This window comes from Antedon mediterranea, chromosome 7 (genome assembly GCF_964355755.1).
Source record: "Antedon mediterranea chromosome 7, ecAntMedi1.1, whole genome shotgun sequence".
Lineage (NCBI taxonomy): Eukaryota > Metazoa > Echinodermata > Crinoidea > Comatulida > Antedonidae > Antedon > Antedon mediterranea.
In genome coordinates, this window is record NC_092676.1 from 3,875,702 (window position 1) to 3,889,795 (window position 14,094).

The window sequence follows — 14,094 nt, forward strand, 5'->3', positions numbered from 1 at the left end:
TTAGCTACTACATTCAAACAAGTCACAATTCAATTATATAATATGATGCGGTTAATTTCCAACTATATTAATACCATCAGTAACTGAACGCATCGAACGCAATATATCAAACGCGTTGCATTTACTGACGCAATGCTAAATTGATTTTGTGACGTCATAACACTCAACGCAAAGATAACTTTTCTTGTAGGCTATAAATCCTGAACACAGTTATGTTGTCTCTCCTGAAAGAAAAATGAAAATACAAAGTTAAAACAAAAGTGTTTTTCCACATTAAAGAATTTCCACTACTAGGCGAATTTGTTCGCGCGAATCGAAAGCGCCAGCTTATACGCATGCGTATTCGACAGGCCTGCATGTTTTGAGCAGATGATTCAACAGATTACATTTGAGAGTATATAGCAAACCGGTTGACGTGGATAATTGCGAGATGTGTTCGAGTCTCGAATAAACACATTTTCTATCCAAATGACCATGCGTGTATTCTACACTATCAAAGTTTATGTGACAAAAAAAGTGATGTTCCCAAGCATGGAAATGATGATGTCATATCACTACCATATTTGGGCATACCACTACCATATTGGGGCAACTAGTTGGATATTTTTCAGAAGTATTCTTCTACGCACTTTCTAAATATTTCTTACTGCAAACTTTAAACCATTAACCATTGTTTCGTTTCTGTTACATTACCAATTATATGAAGTAGAGGTCATTGTTTTTTTTAAATAATTTTTTTTAAACCAACGCTACATTTTCTTTAAAGGAATATATTTTTCTTATTTAAATACATTTCTCGAAGTAAAACAGTTGATCAAAACCTAACCTTAACTAAATAGATTTTCTAAAACATCATATATATATGGGCTAGTTAGTTATTAATTAATGCCAAAATAATAGCATTATTTAAATTCACCTATTGATAGAATAGAAACTATTTACATAATGGTATGGATCTAGATACACAAGAATAATAGAAAATCGCATTTGAAAGAATTACTGGTAATGAATCTATTCATTGTATATAATGTTTAATCATAGCTAAATTAATATTAGACACTACATTTATTTACTGTCTATAATTCGTCTAAACAAATATTTAATTCAGAATAACATTATACAATGATGATGAATTTTGAAATAGTACTATCATTATACACACGTGCGCGCCAAAGATTAGGATATTTGACGCGCGTGTACCTAAACTCTAAAATCGACGCGCGCGTGGCAAAGATGCTGGTGTGTAACATTGCGTCTGAACAATGACTCACATGTTTTTATGCGGGCGATCTAACGATTATAACAATTGTACGCGGTAACGCTTGTCTCTGGTTGTGATTACTAACCAGTAATCAAAAATCAACTAATCGTTGTTTTTTAGCCAGGACGAACACAATTTTTTGGTCCTTACATTTCTTATACCCCAACTCTAATCCAAAATCCCATACACACCGTGTTGCACTGTGCAGAGAAAATTACACAAATGCAATGGAATATTGAATTCGATTAAGTTCATTAAAAATACCTCAACCGTATTATAGTTTTATTCTGTATTTAAATTAATGCAATTTAATAATTCAATTTTAGTGCCCACGGTGTATTTAATTATTATACTCAAATACTGAATTTATAAGAACGTATTTCATTAATAATTAAAATTTATTATGCAATATAAAAACAGTATAATTAATCATTTATATAATACAATATTATAATTATATTATTATATTATATTATTATATGAATAATTGTTACTAGGTTATATTGTTATTGTTGACTATTTTTATTATCAATTATGTATGTCATTACTTAAAATGTCATAGTTTATTCTGTTTTAATTAACTACATCAATTTAATCCAAACCTATCGTTTTTTTTTTGTTTTTTTTTATATCATATACTATAGTTTAAAAGACATACTGCGAGGGAGGTATCTGCAATAATCTGTAAACATCGGGCTAGGCTCTAAAGGTTAGAAAAACCAATCTTATCTTTTTTTAAATAATTTCTTACAAGTCTTTATATTTTTTTTAAATAAGTGTTTTTATAAGATATTTCTAAGATCTACGTTGAAATGTATATTGTCTTTTCACCAAAATGTCCATTGTACTCTCAGAGAGCAGCGACACCTTAAGCTTGGTTAACACTACGCAACGGAAGTAATTTCAACAACACAAGCAACAGTTCAAATGATGTGTTGCTTGTGATTGGTCGAATTGCGGTGGCGCGTTCATCCTTGCGTTACGTCCAAATCAAACATTCTATTGGTCCAACAGAGAAATTAATATTACTCTTCAACAACAAATCGTCGATAATACAATGAAATATAAACACATACAACAATTAGTGGTAACCATACATTTTTCAAATCTAGATCCGTCAGTTCATTTGACTTGGCCCATAGAGAAGTAAGTTATTTCATCATGATGCAAGGCTGTAAGCGGCCGACCAGCACGCTTACCCGTGTGCAGTAGGCCTACCCGCCCGAGGTTCAGCATAAGTAGGGCTGATGCATCTATCATAGGAATTTGCACGTACATGCAAGGAAATTGATCGCTTTCAAAACTGTTGAAAATGTTGATGAATTTTTGCATTATTAACAAAGTTGACTATGAACGCGAGTTCGAGTTAACTTATGAGATTAATTCAATTGTCGCCAACTCAATAAAAATCAAATTAATAAAAAAACAGCTCATAAAGCCATTCGAATTCGCCATTAAGTAACTTCATTTGTATTGTGACTTCATTATTTACTTTCATTCCGACGAGTTAATCACGTTGGAAAATTAATTTCTCACCTACGCCTCTTATTACTCAATCATTCTCATTACAATAAGTTTCAAACGAGTAACTGTGTTTACAAACTTGGGTTCGTGTCTATTGATACGGTTGTGGCCTTACTTCTTTTTCAGAAATTAATATCTCAGCACCTCAAATCGGTTAAAGATATAAAATCTAGGCCTATATTAAAATATATAAACATTATTTTGCAGGAACATTGATATTAACCCACTTTAGATTAGACCGATGTGAAATAAATAATATAAAAAAGTAGTGTACGTTGTTACAAGTAAATTTTATGTGTAAAATGTGTTGATCTTTCGATTTATTAGGCCTACGTGTTTGTCAGAAGACAAGCCTTCAATTTACATTTGAGTAAATTTTCACAAAATTCCTTTGCAAAGAAATTCCTGTAGCATTACCTAAAAAGTATATTTTACAACGCTCGTCCTACGAAAAGTGGGTTAAAGTGGGTTTATTATCAGTGTGGTTGCAGAGGTTTATATTCCATCCCGAAGCTGCCCTTTAAGCTTCTAAATCTGATTATATTTTGTATACGACCGTGTTTTGATTAGCCTATTCCTTGGTACTGTGTCTAAATGTGTCCAGTGTTATAGGCTAATTCCGTGATACATCGTCATATGTATTTCATACGTGACGCCTGTATCATCTCTTACCTAACATAGAACTATCAATGATACAGGGAACCGCGCTTGTGATGCACTAGACTTGTTTTTTTTATGTTATGAAACGCCATCTGTGTCAAAATATTTATCTTTTTACTAATTTTGGCCTAGTTCATGTGATGCACATGTGATGTTGTATTACGGAATTTGCTTACGATGAAATATTGAATTGAAAATTAATTTTTCCATATTTTTCTCTGCGTATCTGAAATCAGAAACTTTAGTTCTTTCACGACAAGTTTCTTCTACTTGGTGATGAATACAATTTTTTAGTGTCATAAAGCAATTCCGTTTTGGCTGTATTCTAATTAAAATACAATCTCTAGAGAATATGTGTGGTTTAACAATTCCACGCAGTGAGAAAAAAAAATGGTTCGTTTTATAAGAGACAGTTGCATTCTTAACGCAATTGTTGTGACAAAAAAGAAAATACCGTGAAAAATAAAGACAAAATTTGAGCACAAAACACTCTTCACAATCAATGTTATCACTGCCAAACAAGCTAGTATACAATTACATAAAAAGTGTTAAACAAGATTGGAAATTTGGACAATTCTCAAGTATGGAACGTCACTTGTGCATATCAATCGTTAAGCCATATTAAAATAATAATTAATTTACTAAACAGGACGGTATGAGGTGGACGATTGCGTATAGGCGTCTAACTTTGGTTTCCACTATTTTAGAATGTAACGCAAGGACGTAAGCGCAATGCAAGCGAGTTGACCAATGAAAAACGAGTGTTTGGATAATGCATCACTTGTGATTGGTCAAATTGCTTACGTTGCGTTTACGTCTTTGCATTGGAGTGGGAATCAAGAGTTACTTATACGTGTCGTGTGTCGACGTAGATTTGTCGTAAACTCACCTATGGCCAACAGTAGTTGCGAACAACTCCCATTTCGAGAACTCTGTTTTTTTGTACTACCACCTCCTTTTACTAAATTGTTATTTTATCTATTAAAAACAAATTCTAAACCATACTTGTATTACTACTTTCCTAAATAATACTTTCGACAGAGGGTGTAAGAAAGAAAGAAGAAACAGCAAATTGTCAGACGTATATAGAGAATAATTAAATCCAATAAAATCGGATCAAATTTGATCAGTTTAGTAAATGCAACGAACGACACATTTGATTCTATAGCAGAGCGAGCTTTGTTGTAATTGGCTTCGTCTAACGAGTACAATTTACTTCGATAAGGTAATGACCATCAATTCAGTCAACGACTTGATATAAATTATGAGCTTTGGATAAGGATAATTCACTGTTAAATAACTTAAGAGCCAACAATCTACTCTACCAAACATCTAGTAGCTCGCCGAATCTCCATTGTCATCATTTGTTATGTGCTGTATCATGCAAATCTATAATACATGTAACATTGTTTTTACCCCAAGCTTAAAGATACATTGTCCCCGGCCCTCTTAAAAAAAAATTCATTTTTGTTGTTAAATACTGTAGGTCTATGCCATTTAGTGTCACTTGATAGTTATTTATACCGACCAAAAACTTGATGTAATCATTTAACTGGAAAAATGTATAGGCCTAAAGTAAACATTTTTGTCGGTTTAATGCAGAGAGAAAATGTCCATGGGAAACCAGCCTGCTTGTGATGCTGTATCGTGGGCCTTCTTAAGGTTTGGTTCCCACTTGGACGCAACGCAACGAGTTGGCAAAACGCCAGCAACAGTTCGTTTGATCATCCATCGCGTAGTGAATGGTCAAATTATTTGCGGCGCGCTTACGTCGTAGCGGTGCGTCCAATGAGAACCAAGCATTAAGGATAACGAACAAATTAAGATAAAATGCAAAGAATCATCTTTAAGCGTTTCATACCATAACTTTGTTTTATTTATTATTATTAATCAGATATCTTCGTTGCACACAGCAAAGTAAAATTTGACTTGGTTGTTTAGGCAGTCTTCATTTGAATTCTGTGTTTCCCACAATTCATAGTTTATCTGGTTTTACGACAACGTAGTTACAATATAAAGACGTTAATTTGCACAATTATAAGAAAGGTTACTTTTTAATTATTTAGTGCAGTTATGAAAAGGATATGTAAATTACAAGTGCCTAAAAACCGTGTCTTGACGTTAACAACCAAAAACACTGGCAGCAGGCTGCAGGCAATGCCACGACATATCACGGTCGTAGATCCTGGAGTGATGTCCTCAACATCCTGCCTGATGCAACTTGGCGCGAAAAAAAAAGGCCTAGACCTACTTGTTAGTGACACGTGTACAGGCAGTTGCACAGCTCTTCAGTGTCAGAATGTTTGCGTACACGATCCACAAACTAATGCATCTCCTGTCTCTGATTGATCACTTTATTTATCATTCTCTTAGATGTAAATTTTATATCTATTAGAAAACTTACTTGCTAATTCGTCAATAAAATAAACGCTTCCCTCGTTTACTCTGACTTTTCTGCCAAGAAAACGTGCAAGTTATACGCATGCAAAATACGAATTCCAAAAATTATCGTTAGCTATAAAATGATTCTGTAGTCTACGAAGCTACTGTTCACCAATGCCATGCACTGAACAATATTACTTTATACTTTGACACCCATAGCGTCAAAAAGACGTTTTGATTAATTGTTCGATTAAAGTATTCATATTGCGAAGTTACATCACATGATAGGTAATTTAGTTGTAAATATCTTGAATTTTTACTTGTAAGCCGACGTGTCTGTAGAAAGAGCTTTAAGATTTTTAACCAAATCCGTTGTTGGTTCCCACTATAAGCGTGGTTCCAACTAGAACGCAATGCAGCGACGTATCGACGCCAAGTGCTGTATTGCGTAATCACAAGTGAGAGTTTGATTATAAGGGCCTTTTCGTACGACGCGCAGATTGCGTTATGTTGCGTCGCTAGTGGGAACCAAACTTTAGACGCAACGCAAGACGTGCGTGCTAAAGCGTGGTTCCCACTAGCGACGCAAAGTAACGCAACCTAACCCTCCAAACGCATTATTTAAACTTTATTCCCCTGTTTAGAATGTTAATGATTGATATTGGTTTTGTCAGCGGCGTCAATATTACTGAGACGATTATTAGAATGTATATTGAGTAAGTATTGATAGTAACACAATAAAATACAATTTCACGAGTAGACAATTGTTTAATATTTTCATATTATATTATTCAATTGTATTTCTCAGAACTTTTGTTTTTATGCAATTGTGATGTTGATCAAATAGATAGGTTAATGAAAATATAAACGGACGTGATGAGAACAGCCGAGCTGGCGAAAGAATTATTGGGTGTGAAGTGCGTATGAGAGAAGTTTATGACGATAGGAGGCAGGCTTTTGGTTTTCCGAAATAATTTCCTTTGCAAGGCGTATAGTATTTTCTGTATATCGTTATTATCCTATTGTATTGTCAAATAAATTACTGTACATTAGGCCTAACTATTGTAGGCCTACGTACTTATATCGGCATAATTAGTGAAGCTGTCTATTCCATTCATTCATGTAGGCCTAATAATATCTATTTTCTCTCTACAATATGTAAATATTTACAAACAATTTTAATACGAGAATGTAAATAAATTCAACGTGAACACAACAATAATATCTTTCTTTATAATCGTATTAATACATCACAAAAATTGATCGTGTCAAAAAAATTCTTTTCGACAATTATGTAATGCAAATATTATCCCCGAATGTAATCAACATGCTGTTATAGTAATACATAAATTGATGCATTCTGGTTGTAATGCTAATTTAATTTATTTAAAAATCTATATGAATGCATTGAAACATTACTCTAAAATACGACACAGAATTGCATTGAGACATTTACAACTGTAATTGTAAAGGAAGTGTGTATTTCCAATATTATAATTATAATATTTCGTTTGGTATTATAAATACTATAAAATATAAAATAAATGTCTGTTACCGCACGAAGATCGAGAAGAGGATCGATAAACGCGAGTTCATTCGACCTTGAAGTCGTATTCAGGTTTTTACAACGACTGAAACACATGATCTGTTTTATGATAAACCCCTGGGCAAACAAATACGAACAAACGGATAAAAAGTACACATAAATAAATAAATAATAACAATGTAGTCAGTCAATTATACAAATACAAATAAAGACAATATGACGCTATCTAACACAATGCGTCTATCAAATAAATTACGTTGCAATTGTATGTGAATATAGATGAATTAATTCTTCCGTAATTAGTCTCTATCGAATTAGATACGGTTTACCAGGGTCGTTAAAAAATATTGTTTTCAGGCCTATATTATTTTAACAGAACTGTATATGGCATAACACGCATGATACACGCGTGTATCGAAGGAAAGGCTTAACATTCTCGAGTATAAACCTATATTACCAAGCATGTTGTTTTTAGACCTAATATAGCTTATGATTTTAACAGAACTTTATATAATAATAATATTAATAATAATATTTATTCGGTCATCAATGTCTGGTCACAAGTCACACGCGAGAAATTAATAACGGTATCGGTACTGCAAAAAGCCTATTGCCGTTAATGTGATGTTTGATAAATACCATTAGAACATTATTATATACTGTATATAATGTTGGTAAATTCTGTATTAATTATAATAATTATTTGATATCTGTCTGATATCTATAAACAATTTCCCGTAAAATTGCATTGGCATCCTTCAGCCCTCCAGCATTGCTCTAATTATTTCGTGATGGGACAACATCAATCAGATTATATGCAACCCATCATGACGTAATCTAATTTTATACTAAGTTCAATACGGTACATGACAGCAACTGTGCTTTTCATAAAACGCGTCGAACGTTTTCAAAAACGAAATACATGGACACGACACACGGGCAATGCAATGCGTATATATATAATACTTGTACATTCGTTCGTTCGTTCGTTTTTATTTCACAATGCATCAAACTTAATATTTTTACATAATAAGTATTAAATAAAAAAATGCAAAGCCTGGAAAAGACCAAATAAGCTCAATATAGAGCTTTAAGCCTGGTTTCACCAGTACAAAATACACTAATAATTGTATCAATTACAATAGACAATAATTAAATATTAATTAAAGTAGTAGAAATAATATAATATATATATATATATATATATATATATATATATATATATATATATATATATATTTTTTTTTTTTTTTTTTTTATACACAATTACGCTACAGGACAATACAAACACAACAAGAGGACAAACGTAAAGGGTATAGTATATGTACTATCATATATACTTGCAGGAGGTGAGACAAAAAAAAAAAGTTTGATGAAAAAGTTTTATTAATACGATCTGTATTGTGATAAAAGGAATTGTTTATATTTGGATTTGAATGTATTTAAGTTATTAGTATTTAGTAAGGATTGACTTAAATTATTCCATACTAGAGGACCATGGTATTTGATAGAATTCCGAATTGTGTTATGGGTTAAATTTATTGTGGCGTAATTGTTGGCGTTTCTTGTATTGTAGTTGTGAAATTCATTATTTTTGATGAAGAAATGTTTGAAAATATTTGGAAGTTGATTGTTTGAATATCTGTGCATGAATGTGGCGATTTGTAATTTGTTAATATCGAAGATGTTTAGGGTATTAAGTTTAAAGAAAAGGGACTTTGTGTGGGCTATATAGTGAGAATTGGTACAAATGCGAATAGCCCGTTTTTGGAGTTTAAAGAGTTTGTCTAATTTAGAAATATGTGTGGAAGCCCATGGACAGAGAGTTTTATTTTTAGTATCTGTAATTCCCCAAGCAATGTTACAATAGGATAGATAAGGTAAAATGAATGTGTTATATAAAGAAAAGAGGATATTAGAGGGTAGAATATATTTAAGTTTTTTTAAGACACCGATGTTTTTTGAAATTTTATTAGCTATATTTGTTATATGGGTTTTCCAGTTTAAGTTATCATCTATAGTTACACCAAGGAACTGAGAATAAGTAACCCTTTTGATAGGAGTGTTTTCTATATGGATTGTGTTTTGATTGTCATTGCATGTTCTATTTGGAGAAAAGTGTATATATTCAGTTTTGTTTATATTTAGTGAGAGTCTATTAAGTTTAAGCCAGTGAGATATATGTTTTATTTCCTTATTAAAAATTCTAGTTAAGGTGTTGTAGTCAGGATGGGAGGAAAAAATGTTCGTGTCGTCGGCAAACAGGACGTGTTCAAAAGAGTTGGAAGCGTTGATGATGTCGTTGACATAGATGAGAAAAAGTAGAGGACCAAGAATTGATCCTTGGGGCACACCGCATGTTATGGGAAGAACTTCTGAGGAGTAGGAGCCGAAAGAGGTGATTTGTTGTCTGTTTTGAAGATAGTTAGAAAGTAGAGATAGAGGAGTTCCACGGATTCCATAGTGACTAAGTTTAGTTAAAAGAATTGTGTGGTTAATAGTGTCAAATGCTTTAGACAAGTCCAAAAATAAGCCAATAGTATGGTGGTTTTTAGATAAGGCGTTAGAGATTTTACTTTGAATGTCCAGGATTGCAAGATCAGTAGAATGTTTTGGTCTGAAGCCATATTGGTTATCATGAAAAGATTTATGTGAAGAAAGAAAGTTGTAAAGTCTATTGTATATAAGGCGTTCGAGTATTTTAGAAAAGCAAGGCAAAATTGAGATTGGACGGTAGTTTTCAAAGACAGAGTTTGACTTAATATTAGTAAAAAGATAAATATGTTTGCATATATGGCGTTTCATACGTATACTACATAGAAAACCCTTATATTGGAGCAAGTCTAGTATCAAGTTTAATTGTGCGTGATCAATTGATAGCCTTGGTATCACGGAATTGACACGCGCGTACAAACAGTTTTAATGGAGGCATGGTTTTCTGTACGCGCGCGTACAAACAGTGATGATTAAGACGCGGCATGATTAGCGGTAATGAACGCATGGTTTTTTTCTACGCGCGCATAAACACAGTCATGATGAAGGCACGGCATGCTTTTTTACGCGCGTGTACAGACAATGATAATGAAGATATGTTTTTTCGTCATTGTGTTGCCTTTTAATTACACCCAGGTGCATGAGTTTTTTCTACGCGCGCGTAAAACAGTGATGATAAAGGCACGACATGCTTTTTTACGCGCGTACAGACAGTGATAATGAAGATATGTTTTTTCGTACGTGTGTTGCCATTTTAATTACACCCAGGGTGTTTTAATTAAAGAATCTCCGACATAATTCTTTGTACTAGGGACTGCTTTATATATTAACGTACGTGAATATTAACACATTGTTGTTTGGGATTACACTTAATATTTCATAAGTTATGGCACTTTTAGAAATTGTGTTCGTTATTAGAATGCAGAATTGTATCAAGGTTAAGTTGTAATATCAAACAAAACAACATAATATGTCTCTGATAATTATATTTACAAATTAGACCAGTAAAACTTATTGGGACTGTGTTGGTTCTTGAGACCAAATCTTGTAAAGTTCATTCAATAATAAATGGAAAGAACCAAGCTTAAGATTGAGCCAGGAATCAAATATTCATACGATGTCTATATTTTATTAGTACAGTTTATACCAGTGCTAAACGAACGTAGAATAATATTAGTAATTATTATATTATTATCAATTATACCACCATACTTATATCATTTTTCAAAATTATACTGAAGCCGTATTTGAAATATTGCATTAATATAATGTAGCAGACAAGTTATACTAATTCATGTAAACTGACTATTAAGTTTTCAGTTTAGGTATGAAACTTAACCCGTTTCACATGACGATTTTATTCGATTATCTATCCGTTAACAGATTCTTTTCAGTCGTCGGTTTTATATAACGCCATTTATGTGTGATAAACAGTATTCATTCGGCGCATGCTCGTTTCAAAAAGTTTTTGTAACTATTGCAAACAGCGAAGTTACGTTAGTGATGTTCCACGAAGAAAACTATAATAATGCGCGCAATCAAATCTTGATGAAATTGTACGACTTTTAAAGGCGCGTAAACGTTGTATTTTCTTAAATAAATTTCAAAGAATTGAATTAGGATGTTTTAATTAATAAAAGCACACATATCGTATATTGCACATAGCAGAATATAGTCGTCCCACACTCCTATTACAAATCATTTATCCGCTACTGAGAAGGAGCTTATCCATTGTTTGAACCATACTCCTTATGCTTGGTTTCCACTAGCGACGCAACGTAAGAAAATGCCCTTCCAATCATTGCGTTTGCCCCCGCTTACGTGAAATCAAACCTGTGATGTTTGCAGCACTATTGCGTCGTCGGTTTCCACTAGTGATTACGCAATACAAAATTTTGCGTCGATACGTCGCTGCGTTGCGTGCTAGTGGGAACCACACCTTAAGATGTATGTAATAAAAATGTATGTTTATCTATTTATCGTCGATCGTTACCGTCGTAGTGTAAATGGGCCTTTACACTACTATTCACTAATTTAATTATCTCCACTTACTATCATAACTGCATGTGAATGTATGAGATATAAAAAGAAACATAGGCCTACAACTACCCCTTGGCCTAACATGCATTAATATAAATTAAATTGTCTAACGATCGTTTTTCTCTCATTCTATTATGTCATAAATGATAAATTTGTGGTAGACATTTCCACGACAAATGACAGACCATTCAATTATTTCATCTAAATAAACCATAAATATTTATTTCACAATTACACCTAAGTGATATATTATATATGTATTTAATAAGTTGTTGGACGAGCCTAATGAACGTCTAGCCGGTCATGCGCACTATAGTTTTATAATATGACTCATAAACATACAATTTGTTGTATAACATTTTAGTTGAAATTGTATGTAAGGTCTATTAATATTGATAACAGAAGTTACTTATTAGAGGAATAATGTATGTTTCACTATTAAAAAACACTAAAAGTGGTTTATGTAAGCTTGGCCACATTAAACCAATTTGGAAAACAATTTCTATCGTAGGCCTGTAATATTTTATTCCGATTGAATCATGGCTTCGAATAGATAAACATGCATTACGCAGCTAAGCACACCAATTGGAGATTCACCATAAAATATTCCATTAGAATCAAAAGTTATCAAATATAGTTAAAAGCAGAAATAAATGGGCAAGAAAGGCCAATTAATTTAGATATGACACGCAAAACCCACATTAAAAGAATATTGAATCGGCTATCCAATAACTAAGCTAACCGCCGAACCAAATCCAAGGAGGAGCAATAACCTAAAATACTCAATAAAAGGTTAACCATGTCATATTGGATAAAAAGAAACAGGCCTACATTTTCTTCGATGACAGGTCATAAAAAAAAAAATAAGTGAATTCAAAAATAATATTTTATAGTGGGGAATAATATTGCAAAATAAACTGTGGTACTTTAAACTGGCGTTTCTATCTCTACGATCAAGTGTGCGCCTGCGCAAAAATAGTATATATTTTGTAATCTGAACATTTTTTATGTCAATGCTAAAAAATGTGAAGTTGCAAAATTAATGTCATTAATATTTTGTGCAAAAATAATTATCCCATCATAACAATTAGATATCTAATTTTAAAAAGTAAAATATGTAAACAAATTTGCGTCAACCTCATTTCATAATTTAGGACCAGAATTGAATCTTAGTTTCATAAATGGAACATGGATTGTGCGTGAATTTTATAAATTACATTTGGAACGTAGCTGACGAATAGCTAACAAAATATTAAGCTCTGTCTACACTATCGAACTTTATGTGACAAAGAATGTGAAGTGCCCATATATGAACATGATGACATCATATCACTACCATATTTGGGCACATCACATATTTGATAGTGTAGACAGAGCTTTAGAAATTGTTGAGGGCAGCAAACTATTAACATATTTAAACATAAAAGTGGAAATTTGAAGTTTTATCGTATTTTTGGAATATTTATTTTTGTTTTTAAGAGGTTCTGGGGGTGAATCAAATCCATCCTCTCTAATTGCGTGTGAACACAACTTATTACAATTCAATCTCAAATTGAATCTGCATTAAAAACAGATTACTGATTCTGCTTTAAAAGTCAAGAACATTTAAAACAATTTTATGCACCAATTACCGTGTAAACCACTACCATCACATGTATGTATTTTTAATGATACATTTTGTTTAATGTATTCTTATCTATTTTTAATTACATTTATATTATAAATCAGGTATCAAGGTGACTGTAAAGTCAAGCTAAGTTAAGCTTCGGAAATGGGGCGCGGAAAGAGGCAATTGCCTGAATATCCATACGCGGTTCTAACTCGTTAACGTTCTGTTGCACACCGTAAAGCACTGTCTACACTATCGAACTTTTAGACTTGCCCCAAGTCTGTATTATAAATATGTTGATTATAAATTGTAGGCATTTGGATGTTCTAACTTTTAAACACCTTGCATCCAAAACTGATAGTGGAAAGCATTGTATCCCAACCAGATTTATTCGTTTGTGGAATACACTACCGGTCAATATTAAAGACGTCTTTGTTTGCGGAAAAGAAATACTAATGGACCACTAAAAATACTATGCCTCTCTAATGTATACAATTATGGTATTAATATTACATATATTTACATTGTTTTATGTTTTAATGTATGCTTTGAGTGCTGGTGTGGCACGCCTTATGGCGA

The 14,094-nt window shown here is 32.6% G+C and overlaps 1 long non-coding RNA gene across 1 annotated transcript in view; it reads right to left on the reverse strand.

Annotated features, from left to right (window-relative positions):
- Nucleotides 1-69: 69 nt before the first annotated feature.
- The window catches only part of LOC140053923 (uncharacterized), a 42,154-nt gene continuing 28,129 nt past the window's right edge, over nucleotides 70-14,094 (reverse strand). The window contains exon 3 of the long non-coding RNA XR_011846467.1: nucleotides 70-224. This is a non-coding gene — a long non-coding RNA (uncharacterized lncRNA). The remainder of the gene's footprint in view (nucleotides 225-14,094) is intronic.